Genomic DNA, 12,263 nt, shown 5'->3' with positions numbered 1-12,263 from the left:
ATAAGTGGACAGTTAAGCACATAGTGTTCAAGACAGTGACCTTATGTGTGATCACATAATTTGCATTTAGTTTGATCATCATCTGTGTGTCTCCCAAACTGCCAGAAGTACTTGTAGCCAAGCCTAATCCTGGTGTGAAATTTTGTCTTTGGTTGCCTCCATGTGAGTTGTCTAACCTGGCAAGCTCTGTTGACACCGAGCCCTGAGGTCGGTACCTCAGCCTCACAAGTGGCTTATAGGACAGATTTCCATAAATGACTGATGTTGCAAGAAATCTCGCCTGTATGCACATATAAAGGGCTAACTTACTTGGTGTTGGAGAATGGATCCCGATCTTCAACCTCCCTAAGCTATAGCCCCTCTGGACTTCCCCTCAGAACCACGTGCAACCGGGAGCCTTAATTCCTGCAATATTCAGTCGATATTAGTGACCTGCCTGCACCTCAGAAATTCCTGTTTCCAAGGGGGTGTGTATCCCCTAATATAACTATGCAGAAATGGACACTAGCTTCTAAGGCTGACAAAGAGACGCCAGTACGTACCGGTCATGAAATACCGGTCATTAACCATTCATAGTTGTAAGACGAGGTATGATAAAGCTCATAGAGCAGGGAGAGAGAGGACCTAGTAGCGATCAGTGAAAAGGCGGGGCCAGGGGCTATGTCTCGATCCCTCCATCCACAAATAGGTGAGTACACACACACACACACACACGTACATACACACACACGTACACACACACACACACACACACACACACACACACACACCAATAAGGGATATACCAACAAGTATTGGAAGGAATACACACAACTGAGAAGGAGATGAAGAAGCTGCTAAGTGAACTTGATACCTCAAAGGCAGTGGGACTGGACGATATCTCTCTGTGGGTCCTTAGAGAGGGAGCAGAGATGCTGTGTGTACCACAACAATTTTCAACACATCCAGTGAAACTGGGCAGCTATCTGAGGTATAGAAGACGGCAAAGGTAGTCCCTATTTTTAATAAAGGAGGCAGACACGAGACACTAAACTACAGACCAATTTCAATGATGTGTATAGTCTGGAAAATCATGCAGAAGATTATCAGGAGGAGATTGGTGGAACACCTATAACGGAACAAGCTTATAAACGACAACCAGCACAGATTCAGAGAAGGAAAATCCTGTGTCACAAACCTACTGGAGTTTTATGACAAGGTAATGGACGTAAGATGCGAGAGAGAGGGGTGGGTAGATTACATCTTCTTGGACTGCAAGAAGGCTATTGACACAGTTCCTCACAAGCTATTAGTGCAAAAGCTAGTTTTAAGACGAGGTTTGATAAAGCTCATGGAGCATAGAGAGAGAGGACCTAGTAGTGATCAGCAAAGAGGCTGGGCCAGGAGCTATGACTCGACCCCTGCAACCATCATATACATACACAGAAAGGTTAGGGAAGACATGATAACGACATACAAAATACTGCTAGGAATTGAGAAGGCAGACAGAGACAGAATGTTCCAGAGCTGGGGCACAGAAACAAGGAGTTACAATTGGAAGTTGAAGACTTTAATGAGTCAAAGGGATGTTAGGAAGTATTTCTTTAATCACAGAGTTGTCAGGAAGTGGAATAGTCTGGCAAGTAAAATAGTGGAGGCAGGAACCATGCATAGTTTTAAGATGATGTTTGATGAAGCTCATGGAGCAGGGAGAGAGAGGACCTAGTAGCGATCAGTGAAGCGGGGCCAGGAGCTGTGACTCGACCCCTGCAACCACAAATAAGTGAGTATGAATAGGTGAGTGGGTAGACACATACACACACACAGACACACACATTCACGCAGTCACGCAGAAGTGGGTGACAAGGCTCCAAGAACCTTAGTGTTTTTATGTAGTGCAGTAACCGCTAGCAGTAATCAGTGGTAGTGACAACGTCAGTGAACAATCCTACAAGTGATAACTAAAGTTATTAGTTAAAAAAAAGTCGAGAGGAGGCCTGAAATCATTAATATTTCAAAGTGCCAAACTGTTGTGGGTCTACTAGGCTCTGTTGCCACACAGATTCAAACATACAAAGATCAAAGTGAGTGTGGAAGTGGGTGTTCAAGAATTACCAGCATTTGGTTAACAAGTGAAATGTGGGGCAGCATACAGTGAGAGGGAAAAAGTTAATAAGCAAAAGGAGAAAGGAAAAATAAAATATACAAGGGAAGGTGGCAGTAGTAGGCCTGCTGAGGCAGTGACATCACAACAAGTTGTGTGCTATTATACACATAAAGTGAAGTGTATATAATGTGAAGTGTATACTATCATAATTGAAAAGTGAAATCGTGTGAGGAACGCGGGATGTATGAGCATATATGGTTATAAACATCACGTGCGAAGGATCTCAAAATAGTGGTAGAAGGACTATGTATGACGACTACGTCATCAGCATCTGGCAACCTGTCACTGCACTGCTGCCAGCGCAAGTGCTACTCATCTATTTTGGTTGCATGTTGGCTCTGGATTCTGGTCTTGCATCACTGTTAGATACTGGTCACTCACTCCTGCAAGCTATTACCAGAATTAGAGTAGAAATAACATAGATAAAGTGAAGATAGTGTTGACGAGAGTGTGAGGACAGCAGACTAGCGAGGGGTAGCATAGTATTACTACCGGTAGTTATTAGCAGTATGAATGCTTAGGAAGCTAGGAAGTCCTCTCTCAATGTGAACAAGGAATAGGATAATAACCAGCAGTAATTGATACTCCAGAAAGGGCAATAAGTGGAGAGAGTAGCAATGTACTAGGAAAGACAGCTGGGACTAAATTTGAGCCTACACGACAGAGAGGTATAACGGAACTTTCAACCACAACAACCCTACCCCCCTAACCATCTCTCCCTCACACGCACACACAAGGGTAGACACTCATAGAAGCTTTAGTCCCTAGTAGCAATTTCCACTTTTTATAACTCAGAATTACTGGTATGTATTAGCAGTATCTCCCCCTCAGACCTCCCCCATACACACGAACACACATATACACACATACACACACACACCTGCACTAGGCAAATACACACACACACACACACCTGCACTAGGCAAATACACACACACACACACACACACACACACACACACACACACACACACACACACACACACACACACACACACACATACACATACACACACACACACACACACACCCATAAGGACCCTGTTATCAAGCAGTCACTCTACCCTCAGCCTTCTTTCCCCTCCCTCCCCTTCTAATCCCACCACACACACACACCTCCCCCACTTCTAAGGGTCACTCATCTTTCTCTCCCCCTCCCCCCTTATCCCATCCCTCTCTCAGACACATGCACACACACATACACAAGCACACATACACAAGCACATATACACTTGACACAAACACATATTTCCCCTTCCCCTAACCACCTCTCCCCCTCCCCCTAGCCACCTACCCCTCCCCCAAACCATCTAACCCCTCCCCCAAACCATCTAACCCCCTCTCCCAACTACCTCTCCCCCTCCAATAACCATCCTCCCCATCCCCCATAACCATCCATCCCCACTCCCCCAAACCATCTATTCCCATCCCCCTAACCATCTCTCCCCCTTCTGTGGAGCAATGGGGCAACCAAGAACTAGGATGAGAACAAGGGACCCGAAGGACAAATCTGGGAGGGAGGACTGGGAGGCAGAGCTCAAAAAAAAGGAGGAAGACTGGGGAAGGAGGCTAGATGAACTTGCAAGGAAGATGGAGGAGAGGTTAGCAGCAGAATGCAGAAGGTGGAAGCAACATGCCACAGTAACAGAAACCAAGATACAGAAATTAGAAGAGGAGCTGAGACATTTGAAACAGCCTAGAGACAAAGATATTACAGAAGTAGCATCAGCAATGTCTACATCAGACACAGACAATGGGTCTGAAGGGAGCATAGAAGCTAAACTGTATGCAGAGGTCTTGTCAAACCCACATGGGGCGAAAACAAAGACAGGGAGCACACTAGGATAGAATGAGAGGTTGGAAGACACTGAAGAAACTAGCACATGTGCAGGGACCTTACCAGACACTGGTGGGGGCCAGGAACAGGTGAGCAGGAAGGACAAACCAATGAGCATAGGGGCCATAGCTAGGGAAGGGACTGAAGGAACACTCCATGGGAAGGAACTAAAACACCTCAGAGGATGCAATGGGAGTCACAGTGGGAGGTGGAAAGGAAGAGATCAGTTTTTGTCTATGGGTTAGACGAAGCTAAAGGGGAAACTTATGATGAAAGAAAGCAGGAGGAGAAAAAAGTGATTGAATGTATCATGAAGGTGATAGGCGAGGGAGACATGACCCAGGTGGCAAATTTTTGGAGAATCAGGTGGTTCACAAAGAAAAGGAATCGGCCTCTCAAAGTAATTTTCAAGGCAGAATCAACCCGAACCATGATCCTGCAGGAGAAAGCACGGCTAAGAGGCAAACAGGAGTTCATGAGTGTGTACCTCGATCGAGACAGAACACAGCAGGAAAGGATGATACTGAAAGACAGAGTGCAAAAACGAAAGGAGGAATGGGAAAAAATGAAAAAGGAGAGCAGAATAACCCAGGAACAGGTGGAAGGACAAGCACACCCCCCAGAAACACCTGCAGAAGGACTCCAGCCACGACACACCCAAGGCAACTGAACAATCCAAACCATCACACACCGATCCCTCTGTTCCCACCCCCCCCGCACCACGAATCCTACCCCTACAGCAACCCCCTAGGGGAGCTCTTCCTCCACCTCCACTGCAACCCCCCACAGGCCCCCACCAGGGCTCCTACTCTCCCAATCCCAGTATTCCCCCAGGACCACAGTTACAGTATTAGAACAGAAGTTGAAGGTTTGGTACACAAATGCGAATGGATTAACGAATAAACATGAGGAATGGCAAGAAAGAATCAATGAGAAGTCCCCAGACATCATAGCAGTTACAGAAACAAAACTCACGGAGACAATAACAGATGCAATCTTCCCACCAGGATACCAGATCATGAGAAAAGATAGAAGTGGCAGAGGGGGAGGAGGGATTGCTCTACTCGTAAAAAACCGATGGAAATTCGAGAAAATGGGAGGCATAGACGAGACAGGAGAAAGGGACTACATAGTAGGTACAATTCAGTCTGGGGAGCACAAGGTGGTCATTGTAGAGCTGTACAATCCAACAGAACTGCAGGAGGCCAAGAGAGGAATATGAAGAGAGCAACAGAGCAATGGTGGACACACTTGCTGAGGTGGCAAGAAGAGCTCACTCCAGCAGAGCAAGTTGTTGGTTATGGGGGATTTCAACCACAGGGAGATTGACTGGGAAAACCTGGAACCACATGGGGGTCCCAAAACATGGAGAGCCAAGATGTTGGATGTGGTGCTGGAAAACCTCATGCACCAACATGTTAAGGACACTACCAGAGTGAGAGGGGAGGATGAACCAGCAAGATTGGACCTTGTGTTCACCCTGGGCAGTTCAGACATTGAGGACATCACATATGAGAGTCCCCTAGGAGCTAGTGACCATGTGGTTCTGTGCTTTGAATACATAGTAGAGTTGCAAGTGGAGAAAGTAACAGGAGTTGAATGGGAAAAGCCTGACTATAAAAGAGGGGACTACATAGGGTTGAGGAATTTCCTGCAGGAGGTTCTGTGGGACAGAGAACTGGCAGGAAAGCCAGTAAATGAAATGATGGAATATGTAACAACAAAATGCAAGGAGGCAGTGGAAAGGTTTATTCCCAAGGGCAACAGAAACAATGGGAAGACCAGAACGAGCCCCTGGTTTACCCGACGGTGTAAGGAGGCAAAAACAAAGTGCAATAGAGAATGGAAAAAGTACAGAAGGCAGAGAACACATGAAAATAGGGAGATTAGTTGCAGAGCCAGGAACGAGTATGCACAGGTAAGGAGGGAGGCCCAGCGACAGTATGAAAATAACATAGCATCGACAATCAAGACGGACCCGAAACTGTTGTATAGCCACATCAGGAAGACAACAGTCAAAGACCAGGTGATCAGACTGAGGACAGAAGGTGGAGAACTCACAAGAAATGATCAGGAGGTATGTGAGGAGCTAAACAGGAGATTTAAGGGAGTTTTTACAGTAGAGACAGGAAGGGCTCTGGGAAGACAGCACAGAAGGGAACATCAAGAGGGAATATACCAACAAGTGTTGGATGACATACGAACAACCGAGGAGGAGGTGCAGAAGCTGCTAAGTGACCTTGATACCTCGATGGGACCGGACTTCTCCCCATGGGTCCTTAGAGAAGGAGCAGAGATGCTGTGCGTGCTCCTAACCACAATCTTCAACACATCCCTTGAAACTGGGCAACTACCTGAGAAATGGAAGACAGCAAATGTAGTCCCCATATTTAAGAAAGGAAACATAAATGAGGCACTAAACTACAGACCTGTGTCTCTGACATGTATTGTGTGCAAAGTCATGGAGAAAATTATCAGGAGGAGAGTGGAGGAACACCTGGAACAGAACAAGATTATAAATGAAAACCGGCATGGGTTCATGGAAGGCAAATCCTGTGTCACAAACCTTCTGTAGTTTTATGACAAGGTAACAGAAGTAATACACGAGAGAGAAAGGTGGGTTGATTGCGTTTTCCTAGACTGCAGGAAGGCCTTTGACACAGTTCCACACAAGAGATTAGTGCAGAAGCTGAAGGATCAGGTGCATATAACAGGGAGGGCACTGCAATGGGTCAGGGAATACCTGACAGGGAGGCAACAACGAGTCATGGTACGTGATGAGGTATCACAGTGGGCGCCTGTGACGAGCGGGGTCCCACAGGGGTCAGTTCTAGGACCAGTGCTATTTTTGATATATGCGAACGACATGATGGAAGGAATAGACTCTGAAGTGTCCCTATTCGCAGATGATGTGAAGTTGATGAGAAGAATTAAATCGGATGAGGATGAGGCAGGAGTGCAAAGAGACCTGGACAGGCTGGACATGTGGTCCAGAAACTGGCTTCTTGAATTCAACCCTGCCAAATGCAAAGTCATGAAGATTGGGGAGGGGCAAAGAAGACCACAGACAGAGTATAGGCTAGGTGGACAAAGACTACAGACCTCACTCAGGGAGAAATACCTTGGGGTGACCATAACACCGAGCACGTCACCGGAGGCACACATCAACCAAATAACTGCTGCAGCATACGGGCGCCTGGCAAACCTGAGAATAGCGTTCAAGACACTGTACACTGTGTATGTTAGGCCCATACTGGAGTGTGCAGCACCAGTCTAGAACCAACACCTGGTCAAGCACGTCAAGAAATTAGAGAAAGTACAAAGGTTTGCAACAAGGCTAGTCCCAGAGCTCAGGGGAATGTCGTACGAGGAAAGGTTGAGGGAAATTGGACTGACGACAATGGAGGACAGAAGGGTCAGGGGAGACATGATAACGACATACAAGATACTGCGGGGAATAGACAAGGTGGACAGAGATAGGATGTTCCAGAGAGGGGACACAGAAACAAGGGGTCACAACTGGAAGCTGAAGACTCAGACGAGTCACAGGGACGTTAGGAAGTATTTCTTCAGTCATAGAGTCGTCACGAAGTGGAATAGCCTAGCAAGTGAAGTAGTGGAGGCAGGAACCATACATAGTTTTAATAAGAGGTATGACAAAGCTCAGGAAGCAGAGAGGGAGAGGACCTAGTAGCGATCAGTGAAGAGGCGGGGCCAGGAGCTGAGTCTCGACCCCTGCAACCACAATTAGGTGAGTACAATTAGGTGAGTACACACACACACACACACACATACACACACACACACACACACACCTAGTAGCGATCAGCGAAGAGGCGGGGCCAGGAGCTGTGACTCGACCCCTGCAACCACAAATAGGTGAGTACACAGAGACGCAAGGAGGAACGAGAGGCAATGACGAAGATGAGCAGGACCCAGACACAGGAGGAAGGGCAAACACACCCCACAGAATCTCCCACCAAAAGACTCCAACCGCGACATTCCCAACGCAACTGAGCAACCTATATTACAACCCACTCACTGTTCCCTCTGCCACCAACCCCCATATCACAAACCTCACCCCAACAGCTGTCCCTTATGGGCATTCTGACCCCACCCCCATCATCACAAACCCCACCTACACCACAGCCCCATATAGGCCCCCACCAAGGCTCTCGCTCCCCCAACCCCAATATTCTTGCATAACCACAATGATAGAAAAGAAACAAAGTTTGGTACACAAACGCGGATGGAATAACGAATAAACATGAGGAGTGGAACGAAAGAATCAGTGAAAAATCCCCAGACATCATAGCAGTCACAGAAACAAAAATCGCTGAGACAATAACAGACACAATCTTCCCAACGGGATATCAGATCCTGAGGAAAGATAGAAGGAGTAGAGGGGGAGGAGGGGTTGCACTGCTCATAAAACACCGATGGGGATTTGAGGAAATGGAAGGCATGGACATGATTGGAGAAAGAGACTACATTGTAGGTACAATTCAGTCCGGAGAACATAAAGTAGTCATTGGAGTGATGTATAACCCACCACAGAACTGCAGGAGGCCAAGAGAGGAGTACGAAGAAAACAACAGGGTGATGGTGGACACACTGGCTGAGGTGGCAAGAAGAGCTCACTCGAGCAGAGCAAAGTTACTGGTAATGGGCGATTTCAACCACAGGGAGATCGACTGGGAAAACCTGGAGCCACATGGGGGTCCCGAAACATGGAGAGCCAAGATGATGGATGCGGTACTTGAAAACCTCATGCATCAACATGTCAGGGACACAACCAGAGAGAGAGGGGAGAATGAGCCAGCAAGACTGGATCTCGTGTTCACCCTGAGCAGTTCAGACATTGAGGACATCACTTACGAGAGGCCCCTTGGAGCTAGCGATCACGTGGTTCTGAGTTTTGATTATATAGTAGAGTTACAAGTGGAGAAGGTAACAGGAACTGAAGGGGTCAGGCCAAACTATAAAAGGGGGGACTACACAGGTATGAGAAATTTCCTGCAGGAGGTTCAGTGGGACAGGGAAATGGTAGGAAAATCAGTTGAAGATTGAGACACTTATTGAGACACTTGTCGGTTTTTCAAACCATTCATCTCAGGAAAATCAGTAAACGAGATGATGGAATATGTGGCAACAAAGTGCAAGGAGGCAGAGGAAAGTTTTGTTCCCAAGGGAAACAGAAATAATAGGAAGACCAAAACGAGTCCTTGGTTTACCCGAAGGTGTAGGGAGGCAAAAACTAAGTGCAACAGAGAATGGAAAAGGTACAGGAGGCATAGGAACCAGGAAAACAAGGAGATTAGTAGAAGAGCCAGAAACGAGTATGCACAGATAAGGAGGGAGGCCCAGCGACAGTATGAAAACGACATAGCATCGAAAGTCAAGTCTGACCCGAAACTGCTGTATAGCCACATTAGGAGGAAGACAACAGTCAAGGACCAGGTGATAAGGCTGAGGAAAGAAGGTGGAGAACTCACAAGAAACGATCAAGAGGTATGTGAGGAGCTCAACACGAGATTTAAGGAAGTATTTACAGTAGAGACAGAAAGGACTCTGGGGGGACAGACCAGATGGGGACACCAGCAAGGAATACACCAACAAGTGTTGGACGACATACATACAGATGAGGAGGAGGTGAAGAAACTGCTAAGGGACATCGATGCCTCAAAGGCAATGGGACCGGACAACATCTCCCCGTGGGTCCTTAGAGAGGGAGCAGATATGTTGTGCGTGCCACTTACCACAATCTTCAACACGTCCCTGGAAACTGGGCAACTACCTGAGGTATGGAAGACGGCAAATGTAGTTCCCATTTTTAAAAAAGGAGACAGAAAAGAGGCACTAAACTATAGACCTGTGTCATTGACGTGTATAGTATGCAAAATTATGGAGAAGATTATCAGAAAGAGAGTGGTGGAGCACCTGGAACGGAACAAGAGTATAAATGCCAACCAGCACGGATTCATGGAAGGCAAATCCTGTGTCACAAACCTTCTGGAGTTTTATGATAAAATAACAGAAGACACGAGAGAGAGGGGTGGGTTGATTGCATCTTCTTGGACTGCAAGAAGGCCTTTGACACAGTTCCTCACAAGAGATTAGTGCAGAAGCTAGAGCATCAGGCGCATATAACAGGAAGGGCACTGCAATGGATCAGAGAATACCTGACAGGGAGGCAACAACGAGTCATGGTACGTAATGATGTATCACAGTGGGCACCTGTGACGAGCGGGGTCCCACAGGGGTCGGTCCTAGGACCAGTGCTATTTTTGGTATATGTGAACGACATGATGGAAGGGTTAGACTCAGAAATGTCCCTGTTCGCAGACGATGTGAAGTTAATAAGGAGAATTAAATCAGATGAGGACCGGGCAGGACTTCAAAGAGACCTGGGCAGACTGGACACCTGGTCCAGCAACTGGCTTCTCGAATTTAATCCCGCCAAATTCAAAGTCATGAAGATAGGGGAAGGGCAAAGAAAACCGCAGTCAGAGTATAGGCTAGGTGGCCAAAGACTGCAAACCTCGCTCAAGGAGAAAGATCTTGGAGTGAGTATAACACCGAGCATGTCTCCGGAAGCACACATCAACCAGGTAACTGCTGCAGCATATGGGCGCCTGGCAAACCTGAGAACAGCGTTCCGATACCTTAATGAGGAATCGTTCAAGACACTGTACACCGTGTACGTCAGGACCATACTGGAGTATGCAGCACCTGTTTGGAACCCGCACCTGATAAAACACGCCAAGAAACTAGAGAAAGTGCAAAGGTTTGCGACAAGGTTAGTTTCAGAGCTAAGGGGAATGTCTTACGAAGAAAGGTTAAGGGAAATCGGCCTGACGACACTAGAGGACAGGAGGGTCAGAGGAGACCTGATAACGACATATAAAATACTGCACGGAATAGACAAGGTGGACAAAGACAGGATGTTCCATTGAGGGGACACAGAAACAAGAGGTCACAATTGGAAGTTGAAGACACAGATGAGTCAGAGAGATATTAGGAAGTATTTCTTCAGTCATAGAGCTGTCAGGCAGTGGAATAGCCTAGAAAGTGATGTAGTGGAGGCAGGAACCATACATAGTTTTAAGACGAGGTATGATAAAACTCATGGAGCGGGGAGAGAGAGGACCCAGTAGCAACCGGTGAAGAGGCGGGGCCAGGAGCTAAGACTCGACCCCTGCAAACACAAATAGGTGAGGACACACACAAACACACACACACACACACATACACACACAGTGAGTCAGCAGACGTGGGTCACAAGGCTTCGAGAACTTTAGTGGTTTTTAAGGCGTGCAACAACTGCTAGCAGTAATCAGTGGTAGTGACAACGTCAGTGAACAATCGTACGAGTGATAACCAGAGTTATTAGTCAAAAAAAGTCGAGAGGAAGCCTGAAATCTTTAATATTTCAAAGTGTCAAACCGTTAGTGGATAGTAGGCTTCTGTTGCTACACAGATTCAAATATACAAAGATTCAAGTGAGTGTGGAAGCGGGTGTTCAAGAATTTCGAGAGATTGGATAAGTGAAATGTGGGGCACCATACAGTGAGAGTGAAAAAGTTAATAAGCAAAAGTAGAAAGGAAAAATATAATATATAACAAGGGAAGGTGGCATTAGGCCTGCTGAAACAGTGACGTCACAACAGTTGTGTGACATTATACATATAAAGTGTAACACCGAATGTGAAGTGTATTCCAATATAAGTGAAGTGTATTCTATCATAAGTGACATTGAGGGACGCAGGATGCATGAGCATATACGGTTATAAAGATCACAGGTGAAGAATTTTCAAAATAGTGATAGAAGGCTACGTCATCAGCATCTGGCAACTTGTCATCGCATCACTGCCAGCTTAAGTATCACTCACCTGTTGGGGTTGTTTTGGGGGTTCTGAATCCTGCCTTGCGTCACTGTTAGATACTGGTCACTCACTCCTGCAAGCTATTACCAGAATTAGAGCAGAAATAGCATAGAAAAGGTGAAGATAGTGTTGACTAGCGAGGAGCAGCCTAGCGAGGGGAAGCCTAGTGAGGGTGACGTCAGACACTCCCAGAAGCTCAGACAAGCTAAATTTTACAACCTAATTACTTTCTGTGTTTTATAAGTAGAAGTGATAAGTGCTAGAATCACTGTTGGTAGTTTTAGAAATACGGGTATTACTACTGATATTTATTAGCAGTATGAATACTTAGAAGTGGGGGCACACATACACACGAGCACACACGCACACACACACACACACACACACACACACA

The sequence above is a fragment of the Cherax quadricarinatus genome, chromosome 9, assembly GCF_038502225.1.
Source record: "Cherax quadricarinatus isolate ZL_2023a chromosome 9, ASM3850222v1, whole genome shotgun sequence".
NCBI classification, from domain to species: domain Eukaryota; kingdom Metazoa; phylum Arthropoda; class Malacostraca; order Decapoda; family Parastacidae; genus Cherax; species Cherax quadricarinatus.
This window is presented reverse-complemented; position numbering follows the sequence as displayed.